The following is a 13,781-nucleotide window of genomic DNA, read 5'->3' on the forward strand; positions in this document are numbered from 1 at the left end:
TGAATAACAGCATTCAGACGTGTAATAAATGAATGAGTGACATAGATGACAGTGGCGTTCCTTGGTTATTATCTTCTTTGTTCACCATAAATCTTCTAAATTTCATAACATCTCTCAAAATCCTAATCTCCTCGGTTGAGAAAATGGTGAAAACTAATATAAATTGCTTCATGGTGTCCCTGGGACGAAAAATGAGTTAATTATACAGAACAAACTTCTAATAGTGCCTGTCACCTTGAGTGAACACATACATAATATTACTTACTTACTAAATATGTCCTTGCAATATTACCTCTAAACTCTACTGACACTGCTCTTCAAATCTCCTAACCATTAGCTGCTGATGACATAATTCAAAGATCTTTCTTCAGTCCTTTCTCACTTTTTTCAGAAGCCTTTGCTGCTGCTTACCAGCTTAACCCAGTTTTAAGATTTGGGCTTCTTACATCACTGCTCTAACTGGTGGGTATTCTTCCTCTCTATTACAATTTAATGGAGCTCCCTCTACCTCAGGAGTCTCTCCCTAAATTTACTCTCCATTTATAAGCTTTCCTCCATGATTTTGAGCCCAGTGGTTCTGTAGGTCTGATTAACCTGTAACAAGCTTTCTCTTGGCCTGAGCAGAGGCATTACTGATACATAATCTTTACAGGAAGCTCACCCAGAAGAAAATGTGTTAATGGACTTTTTTCTAAACTCTGACTCACCTTCCATATCTTTTCCCTCAGTTCAATACTCAGCGCAAATGCTAGCTCCATGAAGAATTTTCTATACTCCTACTTTATATAATCTCCTTTATTTTGAACCACATAAGCCCATTTTTTTCTAATCCAGTGAAATCTTCTTATTATCATTGTTATTATGTTAATTTGAATACCTGTCTCTTTAGATTAGAGCAGTTTGATGGTAGAAAATGTATTTTACCACTGTATGCCTTGTAGATGCTAGCAGAAGGATTCTGACTTGATTGGCACACAATGTAATATGGTTGAATGGACTCAAAAGAACAAACATATTTTGGACTGAAATTGTAATAATGAGGTAAAAGGCCTGGTGAGTTCTCTGAGACCATTCATACCTATTTGGAGCTCTAAGAAGAACTATACAGTGGTACCTCGGTTTTCTAAAGTAATTTATCTCAGAAGACCGTTCAAGTTCTGAAACATTCAAAAACTGAGGAATCAGCAACTGACAGCTAGGCCTCAGGATCTCACATTCAGTAGAAGCCATGTGGCATGATTGACTTCTGAGGCATGTTCAAAAACCAAAGCATTTACTTCCGGGTTTACCACATTTGTTAACAGAAATGTTCAACAACAAAAACATTCAAAAAACAAGGTAACACTGTAACTTAAAAAAGCTTGTAATTAAAAGAGTTCTACATTTTCTTTGTGTGCATAGTGTCTAATTAGTTATAGGTGAAGGTTACACATTATGTGTTCACTTCCATCTCACCAGGGCGTCTTCCTTAACTGAAAATATAAACAAGAGAAGTATCCTTCTATGCTCCCCTTTCTTGCCATTTTTTCTTTAATATCGTATACCCCTTTACTTTCTTTCATTTCTCCCTTTCCTTTCCTTTCCTTTCCTTTCCTTTCCTTTCCTTTCCTTTCCTTTCCTTTCCTTTCCTTTCCTTCCCTTCCCTTCCCTTCCCTTCCCTTCCCTTCCCTTTCCTTTCTTCCTTCCTCTTTCCTTCTTTCTACATTTTTTTCTGGTCTCTTTCTCATCCTTAAAATAATTCTTAACTCTAAACATATTGAATTTCATTTATTTTATAATTTTATATATGCACATAATTTAAAGCATCAGTTGGCTTTATATAGTATGTTGTGGGATGGGATAATGTCCAGAGAACAGCTCTTCTTCAGCTATCTTTTCTGTTACTTTATATCCTGTCCCTTGAAGTAAAGTTTATTTTATTACATCCAGCATTTCTAGGTATTTGGTAACAAAATAATTTTTTCTTGATGTCTACCTTACCATATTGCTAACATTTAAAAAAAATGTTTTTATTGATTTTAGAGAGAGAAAGGGAGAGGGAGAGAGATAAAAGCATCAATGATGAGGGAGTCATTGATCGGGTGCCTTCTTCAGGCATCTATTGGGGATTGAGCCTGCAACCCAGGCATGTGCCCTGACTGGGAATCCAACTGTGACCTCCTGGTTCATAAGTCAATGCTCAACCACTGAATGATACCAGCCAGGCCATATTGCTAACATTTCAATTAAATTGACTTTCTAGAAATTTCAGATCTAAAGTGATTTTCATTTCTTTGGAGTTTGTATTCTAAAAGTTGGACTAGAGAGATTAAAAGATGTCTGCAGACTGAGTGGAAGCTACACTGACACTCTCCCAGGACCAAATTGAAATTACAACTAAAATATTTAAAAAACCATCCCGAATAATGAACTGCAACTGAAGACTAGCTGGAGAGCACTCTCATAACCAAGGAGGAAAAAATAGAGATCACATAGAGGCTGGTAGGAAATGCAAAAGCACAAGGGCTGGCTGGGCTCCCACAGGCAACAGGTGAAGGTCCACAGGGATATCTCAGCTGTGGGGGTTCCACTGAGGACTCTGGGGCCTAAACCCCAGGCTGGGCTTCCCACCCCAGAGCACCAGAAGTGAGAAAGGTGACCACATAAAATTTGGCTGTGAAAAGCAGCCAGGTTTCTATCTGCCAGGGAGAGATGGCTGGAAATTCAGGCACCCTTTTAAAGAGCCAACACACAAAGTTTCATGTGTAGCCACTCACTTTGGGCTATAGCAGAGTGGCGTGGAGCTGTGTGAGGGGAATCTAGGGTTGTGGGTCTGGAGATAAAGCTCAGAAGACACCCCTCTGGATTCCTGTGCAGAGTCATTCCCCCATACAATAGAAGCAGATATTTACCTTCCAAGCTACTTTTGCTTGGGGGGAAGGGGGGAACCAATTACCCCACCCTGCTGAATAACCTCTCATCTTACCCTGTGGAGTTTCTACAGGCTGAGGCTCATTAAGAGAATCAGATTAATCAGCCTGCAAGCTGAAGCAGACCTCAGAGTGCTTTGAGTTATTGCTTGATCGGTTTCTGGACCCAGGCCTTGGAAAAGCAGACTTTGGTGTGCATCTTGGTCCTGTCCAAGTGCACCTAGCCCTAACAGAGGGGACCTCAAGCTGAGGGTTGCTGATAGCTCCAAACAAGGTACTCAAGATCAGTCACAAACAGCGTCTGACATTGGCCTGCACCAGAGACCATCCAAAAAAGACTCAGAGTCCTAGCAGACCTATTTAATATATAGAAACAAATCCAAATAGGGAGCCAAAATGGGGAGATAAAACAACAAATGAAAATGAAAGAACAAGAGAAGAATCCAGAAAAAGAGCTAAATGAAATGGAGATAAGCAATCTATCAGATATAGAGTTCAGAATACTGATTGTAAGGATGCTCAACAGCATAAAAAAAGATATGGAAACTATGAAAGAAATTAAGAATGACATAGCAGAAATAAAGAATACACTGGAAGGAATAAACAGCAGATTAGAGGAAGCTGAGGATCATATCAGTGAATTAGGAGACAGGGTAGAAAAAAATCACTCAATCAGAGATCCAAAAAGAAAAAAACAATTAAAAAACAGGACAATCTAAGGGAGCTGTGGGACAATATGAATCATAACAATATTTGCATCATGGGAGTGCCAGAGGAGGTTGAAAGTAAGCAAGAGTTAGAGTACATGTTTGAAGAAATAATGGCAGAAAACTTCCCTAACCTGGTCAAGGAAAAAGTCACAAAAGTTCAGGAGGCACAGAGAGTCCCAATCAAGAAGAATCCAAAGAGGCCCACACCCAGACCCATCATAATTAAAACCTAAAAATTCAAGACAAAGAGAGAATCTTAAAGGCAGGTAGAGCAAAGCAATCTGTTACCTACAAAGGAGCTCCCATAAGGCTGTCAGCTGACTTCTCATCAGACAATCTATAGGCCAGAAGGGAATGGCATGAAGTATTCCAGGTAATGCAAAACAAGGATCTGAAACCAAGACTACTCCATCCAGCAAGGCTATCATTCAAAATAGATGGTGGAATAGAGATATTTTCAGAAAAAAAAGGCTAAAGGTGTTTATCACCACCAAGCCAGCATTGCAAGAAATGTTAAAGGGGCTGCTGTAATAATAAGAAAGAAATAGAGATACATAGGCATAAAGAATTAAAATGGCGATAAATCAGGACCTATCAATAACAACCTTAAGGAATCTAAGATAGAGAGATCAGCAGCAATGCAGTCATAGTCCAGGACTTTAATACCCCCTGACTTCATTGGATAGATCTCTCAGACAAAGTCAACACAGAAACATTGATTAAATGGCAGACTAGATCAGATGGATTTAATTGACATTTAGAGAATAGTTCACCCCAAAGCTACAGAAAATACATTCCTTTCAAGTGCACATGAGTAATGCTCAAAGATAGATCACATGTTAGGACACTAAACAAGTCTACTAGTTCAAGAAGACTGAGTAGTATGAGTTCTTTGTACACTTTGGAAATTACCCCTTATCAGATACATCCTTGGCAAATATGTTTTCCCAGACCATGGGGTTCCTTTGCATTTTGAGGTTGTTTTCTTTTGCTGTGCAGAAGCTTTTTAGTTTTATGTAGTCCCATATGTTTATTTTTTCTTTTGTTTCTCTTGCACTAGATGTATCAGTGAAAATTCCACTATGTGTGATGTTTGTGGCAAACAACCCAGTTAAAAAATGGGAAAAGGACCTAAATAGGCACCTCTCCAAAAAGGACATACAGATGGTCAAGAGACACATGAGAAAATGCTCATCATCACTAATCATCAGAGAGTTGCAAATTAAAACCACAAGGAGGTATCACTTCACACCTGTAACAATGGCTACCATCAACAAATCAACAAAAGACTTGTGCTGGCAAGGGTGTGGAGAAAGGGGAACCCTAGTACAGTGCTGGTGGGAATGCAGACTGGTACAACAACTATGGCAAACAGTATGGAGATTCCTCAAAAAGTTAAAAATGGAGCTGCCTTTTGACCCAGTGTTCCCACTTCTAGGAATATATCCTAAGAATCCTGAAACACTTATCAGAAAGAATATATGTGCTCCTATGTTCTTAGCATCACAATTTACAATAACTAAGATCTGGAAACAGCCCAAGTGCCCATCAGTAGATGAGTGGATCAAAATGCTATAAGACATATACACCATGGAATACTGTGCAGCTGTAAAGAAGAAAGATATTTTACCCTTTGGGACAGTATGGATGGACCTGGAGAATATTATGCTAAGTGAAATTAGCCAGGCAGAGAAAGACAATCATCACAGGATCTTGCTTATATGTGGAATTTAAAGAACTTAATAAACTGATGAACAGAATAGATTTAATGACATGGAAGCATAGATCAGACTGATGAATGTCAGAGGGATGGAGGGGGGTGGGCGGGTGGAGGGGGAGAGATTAACCAAAGAATTTATATGCATGTATGTATAACCCAAGGACACAGACAATGGTGGGGAGAGAGACTGGGGAGGGGGATGAGATGGGGTGGAATGGGTCATTGGGGAGAAAAAAGAACATCTGTAATATTTTAAACAAAAATCAACAAACAAAAAAAAACAAATCATATCAAGCATCTCAGATCACAATGCCATGAAATTAGAAATCAACTACAGTAAAAACATTCAAAAACATCCAAACACATAGAAGATAAATAGTATGTTATTAAACAATGAATGGGTTACCAATAAGATCAAGAAAGAAGTCAAATACTTCTTGGAAGCAAATGAAAATGAACACACAACTTTATGGGACACAGCAAAAGCAGTCCTAAGAGGGAAGTTCTTAGCACTGCAGGCATACCTAAAAAAGGAAGAAAAATTTTTAGTAAACTATCTAACCCTACAACTTTAAGAGTTTGAAATGTCTGCTGTGAAGCTGCCCCGATCAGGGCTTTTGTTTGCTGGAAGTTTTTTTTAATATTGCTTTGATTTCATCTGTTGTTATTAGCCTATTCAGGTTTTCTGATTCTTCCTGATTCAGTTTTACATGATCTCACTAATATATGGAATCTAATGAACAAAATAGATCCAGAGACATAGAAGCATGGAACAGATTGATAATCTCAGTGGGAAGGGGGTGAGGGCAGCTGGGGGCGGGGGAGAGGGCTGGAGGGGTGGACGGAGGGTGGAAAGGATCAATGGGAAACAAAAGGGGGGATATTTGTAGTACTTTCAACAATAAAGATAAATTAAAAATAAATAAATAAATAAAAGTTGGGCTAGATATTAAAGTAATTATTTTGACAATAAATATAAACCATTTGTTAACTTAGTCAAACATGATTTATGCCTTAATTCAGCAGTTATGTATCAGGTATATACCATGTACTGTGCCAGACTCTAATTGTGGGATATGAAATAATGTATATTATTGATGAAAAATAAAAAAAAGAATATCTTATTTAACTGGCATGCTAGTGACACCATCAGCATATCTGACAATCTGATGTTTAAAATCTCATGTTTATAATTCAAAAAATAGAACCTTTTAAGGTTTAATTTAAAAACATGCATAAAAATATACTTATTACAATTGCAGTGGGAAAACATAAAAACTGTTCATATTTGTTCATGGTTTTACTTCTAGTTGGTGTTAGGTTACTATGTTCTAGGACCTATTTAAAAATATTTTTATAGATACCATTATTTTAATATGAAATTCATTATTAAATAATTTTTTCTCAAAAAATTAAATTTGCATAATAAAACATGGAAATAGTAAATGTAGATACCTCTGTTTTTAATAACTAAAAATATATAATTTTTAATATTGGCATGACTGTTTGGCTTGATGTTGACATTAAACATTTTTTTTTGCCCAGGATATTCACTAATATGAATTTTGAATAGATCTGTCTGAGTCTTAAAAAAGTAAAACTTTAGTTTTAAATTAAATTATTATTGAGTTATTTTTTTGAAATTTAATTTTTATAACTGCAACCTTATGAAATTTCATACTCAAATGCTGACATTTAATAAGTATGAGTAACATCTTATATAATTTCATATTCAAGTAAGAACAAATGCAGAGCATACATCGTTTTTCTTTGGTTCACAGCCAATATGTTGTGGAATTTAAGAATGAATGCAGTCATAAGAAAAATACATATCAATTAACCCATCATATTTTATATATCTGAATGCCTTAAGACAGAAGCATGTTAATTGAAAAATATTTATGTGGTAATCATGTGCTGACTCAAAAATCCCTTGTTTTAAATATGATAAACAATATATGGCATTTGACTTAGATAAATATGGTAAATCATTTTTTTCCTTTAAAATGACTTTAATATTTTAGAGAAGCTTTAGGTTCACAGCAAAACTGAGGAGTAATTGCCTATCCCCCTTACCCCCACACATGCACTATCAATATCTGTCTGCACCAGATGGTACGTTATTACACCTGATGAGCATATATTGACATACCATCACCTGAAGTCCATACTTTACTTTAGGATTCACTCTTGGTGTTGTGCACTCTATATACTTGGACAAATGTAAAATGATATGTATCTGCCATTAGAGTATAATACAAAATAGTTTTACTGCCATATAAATCCTCTGTTCTACGTATTTTTACCCCCCTTGTCCCCTGACAACCACTGATATTTTTACTGTTGCCATAGTTCAGCCTTTACTCAAATGTCATATAGTTGGAATCATACAGTTACATAGACTTTCAGATTACCCTCTTTCACTTAATACTATGCATTTAAGATTCCTTCATGGCTTTTCATGACTTGAATGCTTATTTATTTTTAGTGTTGAATAATATTCTATTGTCTGAACGTACCCCAGTTTATATTTCTATTCACCTACTGAAGTTTTGGCAATTTATGAACGATACAATAGTGATTTGAAAATAACAAACTATGTAGACATATAAAAAAATTGTGCTAGCAATTAATTCAGTGTGTTACTTTGAATAATCTTGGACTCTGTATAACAATTCCATGGAAGAGAGAAATTTTTTTTTTTCAGAAATGCTGGGTTAACTATGAGAATAATAATAAGAAAATTTTATCCAAATTCCAATTATATGTAACTTGAATTTGTATAGTAAAGTTTAGATATTATAGTTAAAAGTTGCTAGGAAAAAATCATAATTTTAATATGTTTTGGAAAGATAATTTTATCAGACTAAATATTTTTAGTCACCAAACTGTTTTGCCTGTTGTAGCAATTGTTTTGATAACCTGAGGGTTTTTTTTAAGTCATATGAATGAAAAATAGTAGGTATTGCCATATTTATGCTCTGTCAAATTCAAAATTTACGTAATTTGTCTCTTATACTTGAAAGTAAAACTGTTCCAAAGATATTTTGAGTACTTTTTAAAATTTTTACTTCCTTTCTCTATTAATCTATTTTGTATTTTCCATGACATGTTTTCTGTTGTAAGAGCTTATGTTTCTCAATTCTGGGACTTTTTCCATATTGGGAAATAAAGTTGCATCACATTTCATGTTCTTTTACTTATATTTCTGCATTAGCTGCTATCTAAAAATTAGCTTTGTTCAAACTATGGATTTCTGCTGACACGAAATAGCACTGCTGCAGAAGCAGAGCTGAACTAAATAAAAATCTGCTTGCCTGTGCACTAATAGCATTCTCTATAAGCTAATCCATAAAGATGATTTCAGAAGAAAGTATAGAAGTAACACTTTTATCGCAATGAAATAAAGACACCGTTTTCTTTTGTAGGTTATAACACTCCCTAAGGTCAGAGTTGGGCTTAGCAAAATTTGAAACAAAGAAGTCCAGATATTTCTGTTGTATCCCCTCATCCTTAACTTCATCTTTTTTTCTTGCTTTCTGGCCCCCTTTTCACAGTTGGATTTTATTTCCCTCCCTGTACTCCCTTTTGAACTTAGTTGTCCAGTTCCTTCCCACAAAAAGGGAACCTACTAATAAATCCTGACACCCTCCCTCCTTGCCATCTAGAATGATCCAAGCTCCAGTTCTTTCACTGTGGGAGCCGTGTTCTTAGTGTTATGTCTGAGGTCAGGAGTACCTTGTGTGTTAGGAGAAGTCGGGGTGGACATACTGGAACTTTTACTTCTAACATAGGCTTTACAAAATCAAGGTTGAAGTGAAACTATGACAGATCTTAGAAGATTTTAAGAAATCAATAATATCACTAATACCACATAAAATTTAATGGAATTTTGCTATAAATAATAATACTTACTCTATAGTAATATCTGGGTACCCTGCCTTAATCTACAGAAAATTGTCAGCATCTAGCATCATATTTTTCTGACATTCATGGTGATAAATTTTGTGGGGCTGTAAGAACTGATTTTTTGTGCTTGGTTCTCCATCCAAATAAATTTTAATATTAGGAGTAAAAGTTTTGATTCACATATCTTGCCTTCCTAACTTTGCAGTTTCTATTGTTGCAGTTTGGCATGAATATGTAAAACTAAACAAACAAGCAAAAATTTGAAGCAGACTAAAGCTTTGGCTACACCCTCAGGACCTGGGTTTTATGGGCTTATCTTTAATATATCTTTATGCCAATGCACATGGTTTAAGATGCCCTCGCATTCTGTATCACTTGCCTTCTTCCTTTCAAATGTTACCTCAGTACAATTTGAGAGCCTGTGTTTATCCTTCCTCAACATTGTTTGTTTCTTATGCTTCTTTGTTTGGGAAACAACAACAAAAACAACACAAAACTCTAATTTATATTATGTTAGGCAAAGAAACAAAGTTCAAGCTTCTAGGAGTACTGATCAGATTTTGAAGAGGCGTTGTTTGTAATGTTGCTCCTTAGTCACTTTTTCAAACAGGTTTTGAATATAGGCACAAAATCCCCCCTCCACCCCTATACACAGTCACGCCTGGATGCTGGGTGTCTCCTTATCTCAGCTAGGCCGAGAAGCAAAGGGCAAATGCTGCAACAGCTCCACGCAAAGCTCATAGTGACAATTGGTAATAATACTCCCTCCTTTCATTGTTTTCTTAGGATTAAGAGTGTTTTGCACAAATTACGCTATGCTGAGAACTTGTGTGATATAGAAGAAAATTCCACAAGTACACATTTTACCGGAGATAGCTTTTGTATGTGCTAAATTTCAACTAAAATTATAATCTTACCATTTTTGATTTTACCAAATTTAGTTGAAAAATATTACTTTTATCCAAACAATACTTTTATGGCCTACATCAAAAGATTTTATCCAGTAGATCAAAACATGTCCGTGTTTTTAAAATTTTTATATAGCTTCTAGCAAGACTGAGGCTAGGTCCTGCTAAAGAATAGTAAAAATGTATGAACAGTTTGAAAATCATTCAAAAGCTCTTTCTGCTTCTTATTAAACGTTTGAAGTCTATACAGAATTGCATATGGAGAGCAGGCAAGATTAAAGAAGGCAGGAGGAGCCTGGAGAGCATAAATGAAAAAATTCGGTAAATGAGTCTAGAGATTTTGAATGTGTGTATGACACAATTATATTCCACACGTGCTACCTCATCAGCTGATGTGCAAACCAGTGAGGACTTGGGGAGTTCTGAGAATCTGACATCTCAGATGAGTCACATGCTGTGTTTTTTCCTGCTTTAGGAACATCTAAGGATGCTAACATATCGTTTGTCATTAACAAATATATGTCTCTCAAATATGTCTGTCAGCATCTTTATGTGAACCACATAGCTTCTCATTTTGATGCCGATCCACTGGCTCATCTCTAATACATTTTATAGCATCGTTGCTATTCGCTTCTAGGTAGTTTGCAAAGATTTGAATCTCAGCCAGGTTGAAAGCTGCAACGTTCCATATGCTAGGCTCTGCCTTCGTACATAACACCGTCGCTAGGCCAATGTAATCTCAAGTCATTAAAGAAAAGGTCCCCTTTACACAAATTGGCAAGGGACTGTGATTTACATGATAGCAAACTGATCTGGACAAAAAGTCCATTTTAAATACTTATTTTGTTTTCATACCAACACTACTCTACTGCTGTATGCACTAAGGCTGGGTAAAATATAAAGATTTTAGTTGGAGAAAAGTTTAAAGAAGAAAAGAGACGGAAAAAGTATGTAAAGTTAAAATAAACTTTGAAAATCAATGTGGCTGACAGCAGGGAGTTAGCAAAAAGACTTGAATGTATTTACTATGCCAGAAAATTTGAAATTTTTAAAAAATATATATCTTTATTGATTTCAGAGAAAGGAAAGGAAAGGGAGAGAGAGAGATAGAAACGTCAATGATGAGAGAATCATTGATCAGCTGCCTAGCCCACAATCCGGGCATGTGCCCTGACGGGGAATCGAACCCTGATCGCCTGGATCCTAGGTCGATGCTCAACCGCTGAGCCACACTCGGCCAGGCTGAAATTATTTTAATTGTTGCCCCTGAGAGAGATTTTTGGCTTATGTTTCAGATGAAAATATTAAAACAATACGTACTAAATCTCATTAAAATATATGGTTTTGAATATATTATTTTAAGATAGTGTTTTCAAACCTTTAATTACATAAAAATATGTTTAAATACCCTGGATAGTTAAGTTGTAAATTTTTTGTAATAATAAGCTTCCGAAACATAAAATTAGACTGTGAGGAACAGCTTCCTTTCCATCTTTAGGACTGACATATTTTTAACTCTTAGTGTAATTAATTCCTAGAAATCAATAAACTAGTTCAAAGTAAAATCTTCTTTTAACCACTTTCACTGGTAATATATAAGAAAGTTCCCCATTTGAATTATGTTGTTCAGTTGCATTTCATTAAGTTAAATTAAATATTATTCTTGTAATGAAGGTAAAAGCTTTATAAATGGCAATATGTGTATATAAGATCAAATAGAGGTAATAGATCATTTACTGACATCAACACAAATTACAGTTGCTGGAAAAACAAACTGATTGTGAGTTGGAAGATTGTGTATGTGTTATATTTGTCTATAATTTAATCTTACACAATGTACTTGGCAGAGAAAACCACAAATAAGTAGATGCTGCTTCATTACTTGAAAGTGGAATGAACTTCACTTGGCATAACATTTAATTCAATTATGTTTTAATATCTTATGTTTTATTTAATTACCTCAAAGTCTAAACTAATTATTATATTTGAGGGATGTTTTAGAAGAAAACATCACCTAAAGATTAAGATAACCTTTTTTAATAGAAAATATGTATTTTATTAGATAGTATAGCAAATCATTAGGGGCATAACATCCTAACAAGGACATTTACATATTATTTTTCAATAATAATGATTTGATAATAATCTTTCTAAAATATAGTGACTGGAAATTCCAAATTAAACATTACTGTTCTGTTCAAAAACAATACCTAAGATAGTGCCTCATGTACTGTGTGCTTAAAATAAAACATTAAAATATTTAACTGTGTTTAGCATATATTAGGTTTTCAATAAGTATTTGTTGAATAGATTTAAAATAATTAAATTATATTCATATAATTCTTTTTATTTAAGCTTTATCTGGAAAGATGAGATGCTGCAAAATGTAAATTTATTTTTTAATTTGGTATCTACCTGTGACATTTGTGATCATTCATGAAAAATTGAATTTTGTAAATAAATGCTTTTAAATAAGAACTATTTTTAACACTAATAATTTAAGAGCCTGATTTTTATGAGTGATGGCATTTGCTGAAGATTAAATAAAATATAGATTTACAAACAAAATATTATTCAATAAAATTATGCACAGTGAGGTACTATTTCAATTAATCAATTTAAAACAAAGTTACAACATACTTTTTTTTTTTAATATGTCTTTATTGATTTCAGACAGAAAGGAGAGAGCATGTGCCCTGATCAGGAATCGAACCACAATCTCCTGGATCTTAGGTCAATGCTCAACTGCTGAGCCACGCCCAGCCAGGCCAACGTATTTTCAAGAACTTTAAGATGACTTATAAATCTGTTATCATTTCTCTAGCACACTACTCATAGTCCACCTTGACATTTTCTTTTTAAAAAATATGTCTTTTATTGATTTCAGAGACAGAGGAAGAAAGGGAAAGGGGAAGAGAGATAGAAACATCAATGATGAGAGAGTCATTGACAGGCTGCCTCTGGCACACCCCCTACTGGGCATCAAGCCTGTAACCCAGACATGGCCCTGACCAGGAATCAAACCACTATCTCCTGGATCATAGGTTGATGCCCAACAGCTGAGCCACGCCAGCCTGGCTTCACCTTGACATTTTTGAGTGTGTTTGGCAATATATCAATTCAAGTCATTTAGGATCTCTAAGGCTAAAGAGCATCTTCTGGGCCAGTTGCATTTAGATTTATCTCAGTGGAAGAGAGAACTCACCACCTAAGCCCACAGGGCTTCCTCTAAGTATATAGCTTATAAGTTTTGACTAAGTAATACATAGAAGACTTAAAACTACTGGTGAATTTTAGATTCTTTTCACAAGGTTACTTGTAAGAACATAAAAGCTTTTTCTACCAGTACTTTATGCTTAAAATGTGAAACAAAGCTCAGAAAACATTGGACACATATTAATTTTCATCATATTCTCTTACAAAGCCTTAATATATTTTATCTTTGAGAAATGTTGACTTCCTGCCATTTAATTTAGCCCCCCAATAAACTCTGCTCAATTCTCTATATGACCTGAGATAAAACGAATGTCCACACATAAAAATAAGATTGTTATATTAGGTAAGAGGATGACCTGAAGTATTGGTTGAGGTTTTAAGAATGGATAGTGTGCAATATTTAAAACAA

The sequence above is a fragment of the Miniopterus natalensis genome, chromosome 1 (assembly GCF_054644295.1).
Source record: "Miniopterus natalensis isolate mMinNat1 chromosome 1, mMinNat1.hap1, whole genome shotgun sequence".
NCBI classification, from domain to species: Eukaryota; Metazoa; Chordata; class Mammalia; order Chiroptera; family Miniopteridae; genus Miniopterus; species Miniopterus natalensis.